The sequence below is a fragment of the Durio zibethinus genome, chromosome 27 (genome assembly GCF_047325235.1).
Source record: "Durio zibethinus cultivar Kanyao isolate XHJ-2024 chromosome 27, ASM4732523v1, whole genome shotgun sequence".
NCBI lineage: Eukaryota > Viridiplantae > Streptophyta > Magnoliopsida > Malvales > Malvaceae > Durio > Durio zibethinus.
This window is the reverse complement of record NC_143188.1, coordinates 8,394,078-8,410,596: the sequence shown is the minus strand read 5'-3', so window position 1 is coordinate 8,410,596 and position 16,519 is coordinate 8,394,078.

The following is a 16,519-nucleotide window of genomic DNA, read 5'->3' as shown; positions in this document are numbered from 1 at the left end:
GAACAGTTATCTAATTCAAATCGTTATGAATTGAATTATACATTATAATATAATTACAATAATTATAAATCCAAATAATTAAATTAATTAAATTATCCAATCTGTAATTGTTATTAATAATTAAAGTAATGTAATTTACTAATATTCTAAATATTAATTAAAGATATTTTAATTTATTAATTAAGATAATAATTAAATTACTATATAATAATAAATAATATTAATAATATTTAATAATTATTAATTTAATAATATTACTAACATTTAATAATTTAAGTACTACTAACAAAATAAATTAATAGAATAAATTATTTTAATATAAGCTAAGTTTAATTAGAACTATCTTATTTCAAACAAACTTATATTAATAAAAATATTTAAAATTATTTTAATAATAACCCAATTCTTAATTTATTAACGACTTGATTAAATTAGGTGAAATTAAACAAAAAAGTCAAATTATATCTAATTTATATAATTAATTTAATTAATATTTATTAATTAAATTATATTAAAAATAAAATAATAGTATTATTTTAAATGTATTCAAATCTTATATATTATTAAGATTATATGATTAACTATTATATTAAAATACCTAAACTATTTATTATATAAATAGAACCTGCTCTGATATCAACTATCATGGGCCTGGGACTTATGCCAACACTCCGTGGAGCATTAGGTTAGAATATTAAATAATTTAATAGATTATAATGATATTATTTTGATTTATTATTTTGAAAATATAGTTTTTTATGCTTTTAACTATTAATCAGTAAATTAGTTATGAAAAGTAAATTTTACATATATAATTATTTTATTATAATTAAGTTAATAATTGCTTGTTATTAATAGTCAAATATTAATGTTATTTTATTAAAAATAAATTATTAATTAAAATATTAATTGTTAATATTTCAAATATTAATAAATAAGAGATTTAATAACTAAAATTATAAACTGTCACAGGAGGGTGGATTTGATCAATTTTATAATAATTTGTATTATTTTATTCAAAAAAAAGCTTTTATAAACAGAAAAAATTATTTTACGACAAAGTAAGAGGTTATAGTGATTTCAAATAGATAAATGTTCAAATAGTTATAATTACTTAAACTTGATCAATAAAAATATTCATTTTTTAATATTTGTTAATTTAGTTTAATCAATAACTATGTTAATAATAGTAATTTACTAAATAGTCATAACTAATTTTGGATAACAAAATTATTAATATTATAAAAATATTATAATTATTATATTATAATAATATTAATTATTAGTAATAGTATAAATATTAATATAATAAATTTAATAATGACAATATTAATCAGTAGTTTAATAATAATATAATAATACTAATTACAATTGATTATTAAACTATTAATAATAAATAATCATAATAATAAAAATTAATCAGTAAATAATTAAATGTTATTATTAAAATCAATAATAATTAATAAACAAATAAAATTAATATTATACTTTAATTATAAAACTTGTATAATGAACATTTAAATGACAAACAATATTAAATAATTATTATAATATAAGCTCTAGAAAATTTTTAATTTAATAATTATATAAAATTGTTAATATTAATATAACATTTAACTATTTAAATCCTGATTTATATAATAATTAGAACTCTGATTTATTATATAAGCAATTATTTGTATTTTAGTAATAATCAATATTAACAAGCAATTTTATAATATATCAATTTATATATTAATAATTTAGATAATTATTCTATTTTTAAAATTATTATTATTATATGAAATAAAATAATATTACCTTTTTAAATTTGTTCGATAAACAAATTTATTTTTTAAAACTTTTGCTTATTAATTTTGGAAATATTAAGAAATTAGTATTATTTTATTCTAGATAAGTTTTAATAAATTGAAACTATTCTTTTATGTGAAAACAAAAGGTCATAAGAATTTTAAATAAATAATTATTTAAATAGTCATAACTATTTGAACGTGCTCAATAAAGGGATTTATTTTTTCAAATCTTTTGCTTATTAATTTTTCAAATGTTAATAAATTTGAATTATTTTATTTTGAATAAACTTGTAAGATATGAAATAAATTTTGACTAAACAAAAGGTCAAAAAGATTTCAAATTAATAATTATTCTAATAGTTTTAATTATTTGAACTGGTTTGATAAACATATTTATTTTTTAATCTATATATCTGGTTAATTCTAATAGTCTATTTATATTCTATTATAAATTTAATTAATTTATAATAAATTAGTTTTAAATTTTAGTTTTTAAATCTCTTATTAATTTTCAAAATATTAATAGATTAGTATTATTTTATTCTGAATAATTTTGCATGAATAGAAACAATTGTTTTATGACAAAAAAAGGTCATAATTATTTGAAATAGATAATTGTTCAAATGGACATGACTATTTGGACTTATTCAGTAAATAGATTTATTTTTTAAATTTCTTACTTACTAACTTTCAAAGTATTAATCAATTAGTATTATTGTATGAATAGAAACAATTGTTTTAGGACAAAACAAAAGATCATAACTATTTGAAATAAAAAATTGTTGAAATAGCCATAACGATTTGAATTAGTTCAATAAACAGATTTATTTTAAAAATTTTTTACTTATTAATTTTGAAATATTAATAAATTAGTACATTTTATTTCAAATATGCTTGTATGAATAGAAACAATTGGTTTATGACAAAACAAAGGGTCATAACTATTTGAAATAGATAATTGTTCAAAGAGTCATAACTATTTGATCATGTTTAGAAAACATAATTATTTTTTTAAATTTTTACTTATTAATTTTTGAAATATTAATAAATTTATATTATTTTCTTCAGAATAAGCTTGTTTGAATAGAAACAATTGTTTTAGGATAAAACAAAATGTCATAACAATTTGAAATAGATAATAGTTCAAATGGACATGACTATTTAAATTTGTTTGATAAACAATTTTTTTTGAAATCTCCAACTTATTAATTTTTAGAATATTAATTGACTAGTATTATTTTATTTCGAATAAACTTGTATGAACAGAAACATATGTTTTATGACAAAACCTAACTATTTGAACTGATTTGGTAAATACATTTATTTTTTAAATCTCTTACTTACTAATTTTTGAAATATTATTAAATTAGTATTATTTTAATATGAATAAGCTTGTATGAAAAGAAACAACTGTTTTATGACAAAATAAAAATCATAACAATTTGATATAGATAATTATTCAAATAGTCATAACTATTTAAATTGTTTCGATAAACAAATTTAGTTTTTATTAATTTTCAAAATATTAATAGATTAGTATTATTTTGTTTTGAATAATTTTACATGAACAGAAACAATTGTTTTATGACAAAATAAAAGGTCATAACTTGTTCAAATGGACATGACTATTTAACTTGTTCCACAAATAGATTTATTTTTTAAATTTCCTGCCTACTAATTTTTAGAGTATTAATCAATTAGTATTATTTTATTCAAAATAAACTTGTATGAATAGAAACAATTGTTTTAGGGCAAAACAAAAGATCATAACTATTTGAAATAAATAATTGTTCAAATAGTCATGATGATTTAAACTAACTCGGTAAACATATTTATTTATAAAATTTTTTACTCATTAATTTTTGGAATATTAAGAAATTAGTATTATTTTATTTCTAATACATTTGTATGAATAGAAACAATTGGTTTATGATAAAACAAAGGGTCATAACTATTTGAAATAGATAATTGTTCAAAAAGTCATAACTATTTGAACGTGGTCAGAAAATATATTTAGTTTTTAAATTTTTACTTATTAAATTTTGAAAAATCAATAAATTTATATTATTTTATTCGAAATCAGCTTGTTTGAATAGAAACAATTATTTTATGACAAAAATATGTCATAGTGATTTGAAATAAATAATAGTTCAAATGGACATGATTATTTAAACTTGTTTGGTAAACTATTTTTTTTTAAATCTCCAACTTATTAATTTTTAGAATATTAATTTATTAGTATTATCTTATTTTGAATAAACTTGTATGAATAGAAACATACGTTTTATGACAAAACAAAAGATCATAATGATTTGAAATAAATAATTGTTTAAATAGTTATAATTATTTGAACTCATTTGGTAAACAAATTTAGTTTTTAAATCTTTTTCTTATTAATTTTTAAAATTTTAATAAATTAGTATTATTTTATTTTGAATAAATTTTTATGCACAGAAACAATTAGTTTATGACAAAACAAAAGGTAATAACAATTAGAAATAGATAATCATTAAAATAGTCATAACTATTTGAATATGTTTAGAAAATAGATTTTATTTTTGAAATTTTAATTTATTTACTATAATTCTATTATTAATACTATTTCATAAATGGACAATTAACTAATCCAATAATTGTTAGTAATTTAATTATTAATATAACAAAATAGATAATTATTAAGATATTAAAATAAATCTAATACATAATTATTAATATATATATTAATAACTTAATATCAAAATTTAAGTTACATATAAATATAATATAATTATATAACAAGTATATGATAATTGTTATCTAATGTAATTATAATATTTAATTATAGTAATAAATTATATTCTATAATTTAAATATTATAATTTATAAAAAATTATAAATATATAATTTTTAATAATTATTATTTAATAAACCAACGTAAGTTATCTAATCATATACCTAATTAATTAATTAGGTAAATTAATAGTTATAATTTGTAATTAGTACATATTAGTTAATTAATTAATATATAAATATTAATTAATTATAGTATTAATAATAATTTATTAATTCAAATTTATGCTTATAAGCAATTTTATTTATTATCAATTTTAAATTACTTATCATTATAATAATTATAAATAAATATAATTTTATTAGCAAATAGTAGGTATTATTTTAATCCGAAAGCTAACATATATTCATATTATAATATCTATTTTATTAATTAAATAATAGTTATAATATAAAATATTTTAGTATAATTAATATTAAAATAGATAATCATTCAAACACCATAGATAATTTATGTCATAATAATTTTGTAATAAATTAGCATATAAGTTATTTGTATTATATAATAAAATACTATTTTATTAATTAATAAATTAATTAATTTATTATAAGCTTGTAGTTTACTATTCAAAATACACTAATTGAAATAATCTATTTTATATTTATTGATAATAAATATAATTTGTTATCATGGTTATTATTATTATTAATTTAAATTATTAATAATATTATTATTATTAATAATAACTAATATTATTAAATATTAATGTACTAATTGATAGTACATTATAAGCCATGAATTAAACAAATTTAATCTATATTATATAATTAATTATTATAATGTATTATAATTGATTAATTGTATTAGTTTAATAACATGTTATATTAATTTTATTTGTTATAAGCAATAGAAAGGATCTTGTATTCTTTATTAAACCAACATTTAAATATTAATTAATATGTAAAGTATTCAAATATTATTATTTTTTAAAATGTTTATAATAATTATTAATATTAAAAATAATTAAATGGTAGAGATCAATCATTAATTAATTTTAAAATATTTAAAATAAATATTAATCTTAATTTATCTATTAAAAATATTTATTCATAGAAATTAATAACTAAGTGATTATATTTTTTAAAGCTGGGTAGTTTATTTTCTTATTAATTTTAAATTAAGTATTAGTAAACAAAGCCATATAGATAATAATTATGATTTATAAATCTAAGTGGTTTTTTATTATTATTTCAAAAATTAATAATAGGTATGATAATTAGATTTTTAAAGATTTATATTAAAACTAATTAATAAAAATCAAATAGATTAAATCTTTTAATCATAACAATTTTAAATAAAAAATTGTTCAAATAATCATAACTATTTGAACTTGTTTAGTAAACAGATTTATTCTTTCAAATCTCTTATTAATTTTTAGAATGTTAATAAATCAATATTTTTTTTATTTTGAATAATTTTGCATGAATAGAAAGAATTGTTTGTGAAAAAACAAAAGGTCATAACGATTTGAAATAGATAATTGTTCAAATGGACATGACTATTTAAACTGATTTGATAGACAAATTAACTTTTTAAATCACTTTGTTATTAATTTTTGGAATATTAATAAATTAGTTTTATTTTATTTTGAATAAGCTTGTATGAACTAAAACAATTGTTTTATGACATAACAAAAAGTCATAACAATTTTAAATAGACAATTGTTCAAATAGTCATAGCTATTTAAATTTGTTAATATTAGTTTATAATATTAATTATTAGTTCATACAAGCTTATAAAACAATTGATTAATATTTGCCTTGTCTCAAATATCATATTTTTGAATAATTATCTATTTTAATTATTGACAATTTATCATAAAAGATCAAATATACATTTTAAAATATTTATGATTATTTTTAATAATTATTTAACAAAATTCATAAATTATATTATTATTTCATAGCTTATTTATTAATAAATACTGATAATTAAATAATAAAAATTAAATATTTTTTATTTTAAATATTTAAAATTTAAAATTTTTAATTATTAACATTCAAAAAATTAATAAACAAAAGTTATGAAAAAATAAATCTGTTTATCGATCAAGTTCAAATAGTTATGATTATTTGAACAATTATTTATTTAAAATCGTTATGACCTTTTGTTTTGGACAAAAAACAATTGTTTTAGTTCATAAAAGCTTATCCCAAATAATATAATACTAATTTCTTAATATTTCAAAAATTAATAAGCAAGAGTTTAAAAAAATTAATTTGTTTACTAAACAAATTCAGATAGTTATAACTATTTGAACAATTATCTATTTAAAATCATTATGACCTTTGTTTTGTCATAAAACAATTGTTTCAGTTCATACAAGCTTATTCGAATAAAATAATAGTAATTTATTAATATTTCAAAAATTAATAAGTAAGTGATTTAAAAAATGATTTTGTTTACCAAATTAGTTGAAATAATTATGGCTATTTCAATAATTATCTATTCGAAATCAATATTACCTTTTGTTTGGTCATATAACAATTGTTTTTTGTCATACAAGCTTTAGAATAAAATAATACTAATTTATTAATCTTTCAAAAGTTAATAAGTAAGAAATTTAAAAAATAAATTTATTTATTGAACCCGTTTAAATAGTTATGACTATTTGAACAAATGTATAGTTTAAATAAGTTATTTAAAAGATAAACCTTTTTTGTTCTATCATAAAAAAATTATTCATGTTCATACAAGCCTATTTGAAATAAAATAATACTAATCTAATAATACTCTAAAAATTAATAACTAAGAGATTTAAAAAATAAATTTATTTACTGAACCAGTTTAAATAGTTAAGACTATATGAACAATTATCTATTTTAAATTGTTATGATCTTTTGTTTTGTCATAAAACAATTTTTTCAATTCATACTAGCTTATTTAAAATAAAAGAAAATGAATTTATTAATATTTCAAAAATTAATAAGAGATTTAACAAATAATTCTGCTTACCTAACCAGTTCAAATAATTATGACCTTTTGTTTTGTGACAAAACAAATATTTTTGTCCACATAAGTTTGTTCAGAATAAATTAATACTACTCTATTAATATTTTAAAAATTAATAATAAATCTAAAAAATAAATCTTTTTATATATCTATTAATTAATGAAAATCAATTATTAAAATATTTAAGTTAAAATCAATTTTCATAAATTTAATATTAATTAAATATGTTTATTCAAATCAATAATTGTAAACTTATTACTTAGTCTTATAATTAGATATAACTTATAACATACAATTAATTTATTATATATTTATTACTTATAATGAAAAAGGTTTTTTTCAAAATTAAATTATTATATTTTAATTATTATTAGTCATAATTATTTTAATAATGCTAATTTTATTTAATATTGTTAATTATAATTAACAATATGATTATATTGGAAATAATTTAAATAGTTATTATTAATAATAGATAATATTATTATCTATTAATTTATTAATATTTCTAGAATGAATAAGAGATTTAAAAAATAAATTTATTAATTGAACTAGTTCAAATAGTTATGACTATTTATTATAAAATAATAATAACTAAATTATTAATTTATATTTTATTATATAATTAAATATAGTATATTTCAAATTAATTAATTAATGATATTATTCAACAATAATTATAATTAATTACAATATTTGATCATATATTCGATAATAACAATAATTATTTAACTATATATAATTAATATAATTATATTTAATTATTTAATTATTTATATATAATTATATATAATAAAACATAATTATATATTATTTAGATTATGTATTAATTATTTAAAATAAATAAAATAAATATGTTTAATAATTTATTTTGAATAATTTAATAGTTAACAATTATATTATTTAATATTAATAACAATTGCGTTTCTATATTATTATTTATTAATCATTTTATAAATTTAATTAAAATAAATAATCAATTTATTATTATAATAGAATATAACATTTAAAATTATATTCTATTTTATAAGATTAAACTAATTTTAATAAAATTATTAATAATTAAATTTTATTAATGTTATGTTATTAATAATTGTTCATGTTATAATAATTATATAAAATAATTTTGATTAATTTTTAGATTTAATTATTTACTGATTAATTTTTATAATTATGAAAATAAATAAATAACTAATAAAAGTTATTTATTATAATAAAATATATTAATAATTAATAGTTATTAAATGTTATATTTTAAATTATAATTATAATGATTAATTTATTTTATTAATAGATAATAAGTAATAAGTTATAATTATATCTAGATTACCACTCCTATAATAGTAATTATATTATGTTTTAATTTTTATATTATTTATTATATTATAATAATATATACAAGTTTATATTATATACTAATATAAAATAATATTTGCTAATTATTAAATTAGTATCTATTATTAATAATTATTTATATTAAATTCTATTATATAATATTAATTAAAGATAATCATAATATTATTAGTATTATAAATTATTAAAATAATTCATAACTTTAATTGTTATTATTAATAAAATTATATATTTTAAAATAATAATTATTATCTATATAATAATAATAATAATTAATTATATTATAAATTATTTATTAAATTTAATAAATTATTATTTGTTGTTAATTATTAACAATAGTATAATATCAATATTTGTAATATTAATTAACATATTTTAATTATTAATAATTGTTTACTTTATATCATGATAACTTATATAGTCAAAATTGTTTATATTATTATTAAAATTATTAATAATTAAATAATCAAAATTATTAATTAATAGTTTATTAAAAGTATTAGTTTAATATATCAATTAATATTTTGTTTAAATTAATCTATTTATTATATAATAATTATTATATTATTAATTTTGTTTAATTATAACAAAATAATTAATGTTATAATGATTGTTAATATTTAACGTTATAAATTAATATAAAGTTATTTCTTTATATCTTTATAAATAAAATAACTAATTATTTTTAATATTGTTAAAATATTAATTATTAATTTCTATTTTTATTATTTTAATTAATTATTATAATTAATTAAATATTAAATGTTAATTAATATAAATAAAATGATAATTATTTGAACAATTCTATACTTCATATTATTATATAATTTTTTAACTATATTAATAATAATTCATAAAATAGTATTATTTATTTTTAATAACAATAATAATAATATGAAGTATTATATAATTGTATAATAATTATATTCATAAATATTATAAATATAATTTAATTAATTATAAATATTAATTTATAATTGTGAATATAGTTTTATAATTTATAATTAGTGACTGTTTGAACAATTCTATACTTCATATTATTATATAATTTTTTAACTATATTAATAACAATTCATAAAATAGTATTATTTATTTTTAATAATATATAATAATATGAAGTATTATATAATTGTATAATGTTTATATATATTATTATATATAATAATTAATATAAAATAATTAATAATATCCAATTATATATTATACAATATTATTAATATATATTAATTAAATTAATATTTAATTTATTAGATAATATTGGATTTAGTAATAAAATTATAATGATTATCAATTATTATTATAAGAATTTATTTAAATATTTAATTACTAATTAGTTATTATATAATTATAATTATATAAATTGGTTTAATCAGTTATAAAATTTTAAATAATAATTATTTATTATTTAAAATTAAAATAGCATAATAACTAAATATATTTAATTTATAATATTAATTATCAAATAGAAAAAAATTTTATAATTTATTATTTGTAATTGTAATTTATATATATTAATAAGTTCGATTAATATTAACAATTGCAATAATTTAATATTAAATATTTTATTATAAAGATATAATCATTAAATAGATTATATAATTAATTAATAAATAAATATTTATTTAAAGTTTTATTAATTAGTATTATTATAAATTTATAAAATAATAGTAATATTAGTTAATATAATAATAATTATTATTATTTAATAATAATTATATAATATTTATTATATTATTTATTAATAATAATAATTAATTTATATATACTTATAAATATACATATAAGTAATATACTATATTAATTATAGTTATAAATATAATAAACAAAAGCAGAATATATAATAAGATATCCATTGATAATTATAACTAGGTAGTTTATAATAAATCTTATGAATCTAAGTTTACTTATATTTATTAAAAATTATTCAGTTATTTTATTACATTAAGATTATTAAATAATTGTTATGAACAATTATTAACTAATACTAATTTATAATTTTAACATATATTATTAATATTTTAATTTAATATTTTTTAGTTAATACTAATAATAAATAATAACTTATATTATAATTTAAGTAATAACATTGTTTAAATTTTTATTATTTATATATAATTATAAAATACTAATTAATTTCTTATATTAATTATTATAGTATCAATATAATTAAACATTTATTAATTGAAATTAATAATAAATTTTATATATTTTATAATATGAAAAAATATATTGCAAATAATCAATTAATATTAATACTTACTTTAATATTACCATTTTATAATAATTAATATAATATATAATATATTTATAAATTATTTAAATTAATTAATTGAATAAGTAACAAATTATTGTTATCATTTATTATAACCCTATTTATATTAATATAAAATTAGCTTATCTAATATTAGTTAATTAAATTTTCAATTCAAGCCTACTAGTCCTCTATCTAACTATATTAGTAAAATTATAAATTTATATAATTATTTATTTAAAATTAAATAATAAATGTTATATTAACATTAAACATAATGTTATATAATTTATCTAATCTATTAATAATTTATTAATATTATATTTAATATATTAAACCCTAAACCAAATATTAATTAAATAAAATACTATAATAATCACTATTAAATTATAACAAATTGTTCATTTAAAATAAGACTATGTTCATATTTCTATTTTGTCATAAGTATGTATTTAATAATATGTTCAATATAATATATTTAGAATTAAAATTATTACAATATATTTATATATTATGTTTAAATAATTAATTTATAATATTATAAATGACAATATTATATATTAACTATAAATAATTTACTATAGTATTTAAATCAAATATAACTATAATAAAAGAAAATATGTTTAAAATAATTTAGATAAATTATATTAATAACAATGTTATTAATAAGATAATAGATAAATAGATATAATTTATCAGTTTAATAAATTTGATTAACTAATTATTTAATTTAATTTTAAATATTAATTATTAATATTTTGTATATATATTATGATTAATATTAAGTTAAGAAATTAAGTCATAAAAAAAATTTATTAAATGATTAATATTAATTAACTTGTATGAGCTGAATTTTAAATTATGTAATTAATAAAAATAGTAATTAAATAAAATATTTTAATTGTATAAAATATTATAATTATATATAAATTCTACAATTCTTTAATTTAAAATTTAAATATAAAAATTTTTTATTTATATTATATTAATTTATTATCAATTGTAATAGTAATTATTATTAATATAATAATTTTTAATATTTTTAAAATAATTAAATATTAATTATTTTAACATTAATAAGGTGTCAAAAAATTAATAAGCAAAACATTTGAAAAAATAAATTGTTTACCAAACAAGTTCAAATTAATTATTTATTTATATTTGATAAATATAATAGATATAATTAACATATATATTGTTATAGTTACATTAATTATTTTTGTTTATATAAATTATTTATTAATAATTATTATAAATGTTTATAATCAAATATTAATAATAAATATATTTTCTATAACTAATTAACTTATATTTAAATAAGTATTATTAATTAATTATTAATATCACAATTAATATTAATTATTTAATAGTATATAATTAAGTAATATTAAAATTATTATATAAATTATGATTAATATATAGTATATTAGATTTATTTGTATTAATTATTAAGCTATTGCAATATTTATTACTTAAAATAAAATTTAATATTTATTTTTAATTTAAAGAAATTAATATAGTAAAACAATATATATTAGTTTTAATCTTTAAAATTTAAATATTATATATATTATCTATTATTACAAATATATAATATTATAAATTATTGCTACAAATATTAATTTAAAATTATATGATTATTTATCATTAATGATAAATATTAGGTAACTAATATAATTACAATATAATTATGATATAATTGTGTAAGTAGTACAGTTAATAAATATGGTTATTTGATATTATTAAAATCAAATAATAAATTTAAATAGATATTTTAACTGTATAGATTATACTAAATTATATAATCCATACAATTATTAAATTAATTAAATAATAAATAAATATTTAATTAATTTATAAATAATTATTAAAATTACTAGTTATATTTAATACTATATTATATATTAATTTTAAATATTAAATCTAATTTATTAATTTAATTATAATAAAAGTTTTAAAAATATTATGATATTAAATTACTGTAAATTTTAATAGAAACTGTTTTCTATTATATTATTGCTCATATTATAATATTAACAAATATTATATAAATTTATAATATATTAATTAAATTAATTAAATAAATAATAATTAATTAATTAATATTAATAATCTTATAATATATAAATAGTTTTATTTGTTATATATATAAAATAGCTTAATTTTTAATATAAATATATTTTATAATATAATATTATTTATTAATAGTAAGTAAAAATAATTTATTAATATATTATAATCTATAAATATATATTATAATATCAATTATAATTATTATATATGATATTATTATTAAAATATTTAAATAATATTTGTTATTAATTAATAATATTATAATTATATTTATATTATTAATAATTATAGTTAATATATTATTTGAATATTTAATTTAATATAATTTATAATAGTTATAATATATAATTATATTTATAATTGGTAATATTATAAATAGTATCTAATATATCAATTTAGACTTGTATAAGTTATATAAATTAATTATATAATATTTATTGGTATCTATAAATATAATTGTTATAACAAATTTAATTTTGAATTAATAATTACAATTAATTATAAATATAATAATAATTGTTTTAATTTATATTTTATTATATAATTAAATATAGTATATTTCAAAGTAATTAATTATTAATTAATTAATTTATTATATTATTCAACAATAATTATAATTAATTATAATATTTTATCATATATTCGATAAATTTTAACTTATAACTTAAATAATAAAATATTTATAGTTATTATAAGTCATGTTATATTAATTTTATAATAATAATAATAATATTATTAAATAGGTCATAGGAGCATGTTTTAATTAATAATTTTAAATTCATTATTATTATTATTAATATTAAATATAAAATAAATAATTAATATTATAATAATTATACATTATTATTATTATTACAATTGATATTAAGTTTAATTAAGTTTATAATAATTATATTTAGTTGTTATACTATAGTATAATCAATTATTATAATAATATAATTAATAACAATTGTAATAATAAAATTAGTATAAACTTAATTATACTAAGTTTGAATTGGTTTATAATTAATTATCATTAATTATATGTTAACTATATAACATATAATTATAGTTATATATTTATATATATAATCAATTATTAATTATATAACTAATGAATTTTTGGCATATTAATAAATATTATATTTATATTTAATATTTTAGTTGTTAAATATTCATTAATTAATAATTAATTAAATAATGAATATTTTATTAATCATTATTAAATAAATATTTCATTATTAATATTTCTATTAATTGGGCATTATATCATAGAAATATTAATTAACAAATTAATAATATGAAATATTATTATTTAATATTATTTTATTTATTAAAAATAATGAAATATTAATTATATTTTAATAATAATATTGAATTATTAATATTAATAATAATGGTTGAATAGAAAGTGTTCTTGAAACATTAACAAGAAAAACACATAGTTATATTATAATTAAAAGATTAATTAATTCAATCTTTATTTAATATTAATATTGATTAATTATTAACATTAAAATAAATATTGACAATATAGTTCCTTATTTTAATTAAATATAAATAATTGTTAATATTTAAAACAATTGTTATTAATTTAAAATGCTATTTCTATTAATTTTAAAATGAATTAGATAATATTTAAGATTAATCATGAAACTTAATCTATTAACAATTATTTGAATTAATTAAATATAAATATTTAATTAAAATATTATTATAAATACTTATAATTTATTATTAATTATCTAATTATTGATTTTTATTAATTAATATATATCTAAAAAGATTTATTTTTTACATCTATTATTAATTTTTAAAATATTAATAGACTAGTATTAATTTATTTTGAACAAACTTATATGGAGAAAAAACATTTGTTTTATGACAAAACAAAAGGTCATAATTATTTGAACCAGTTAGGTAAGTAGAATTATTTGTTAAATCTCTTATTAATTTTTGAAATATTAATAAATTCATTTATTATTAATTATATTTAATAATATAAATTTTGAATGTTATATATAATCAGTTGTAATAATTATTATAGTTTTAATAATTTAATTATTACCATAATATTAATAAAATAATAATAATTGAATATAGTATTAACTTTTTGTTTTAAAATAATAATATGTAATATTTTATATTATCTTTAATATTCAATTATATTCTAACTATATAATTATCTATAATTGTAAGTAAGAGATAATATTTGAAAGATAATATATTAATTAGATTTATTAGATTAATAAATAATTTAATATAAACCATATTAAAGTAATAAATTAATTTATTATTTAATAATATTAAAAATAAATTAATAATTAAATTAATATTAAAATTAAAATCCTTATAATAATTTAGTTAAATAAATAATTATTATTTAAAACAAACTTGTAAGATATGAAACAAGTATTTGATGACTAAGCAAAAGGTAATAAATTAGTATTATTATTTAATTATTAATTAAATTGTAAATATTAATTTTAATTATCAATTTATTTAATTAAATAGAAAACTAATAATTAACAATTAATACTTTAAAGAATTAAATTATAAATATAAATATTTAATTGCAATTATTTTAATTTTCTATTTAATAAAAATAACATATATTAATAGAAATATATTTGTAATATAACATGTATAATTTAATTAATTATATTAAATTATTTTATTTCTTTTGTTCAAATTATATGATATATATTATAAATATTTATTAACAATCATTATAACATTAAAATAAAATAAAATAGAAATATATGCAAAAAATTAATTATATAAATATTAAATACCTAAAATTAATAAGTAAGTGATTTAAAAAATGATTATGTTTACCGAATTAGTTCAAATAATTATGGCTATTTCAACTATTATCTATTTGAAATCAATATTACCTTTTGTTTGGTCATATAACAATTTTTTTTATCATACAAGCTTCAGAATAAAATAATACTAATTTATTAATCTTTCAAAAGTTAACAAGTAAGCAATTTAAAAAATAAATTTATTTATTGAACTTGTTTAAATAGTTATGACTATTTGAACAAATGTATAATTTAAATCAATTATTTTAATAATTGAAAAGTTTACAATTAATTTATTTTATTTACTATAATACTAAATTAATATTTTGTTAATTATACTAAATAAAGATTATTATTATAACATTATTAATTTACTAATTACTAAATCTATTTACCGAAATAGTTCATATAATTTATCATTCTATATTTTATTATACTAAATTAATCTTATTATTAATTAATATTAATATAACATTAAATT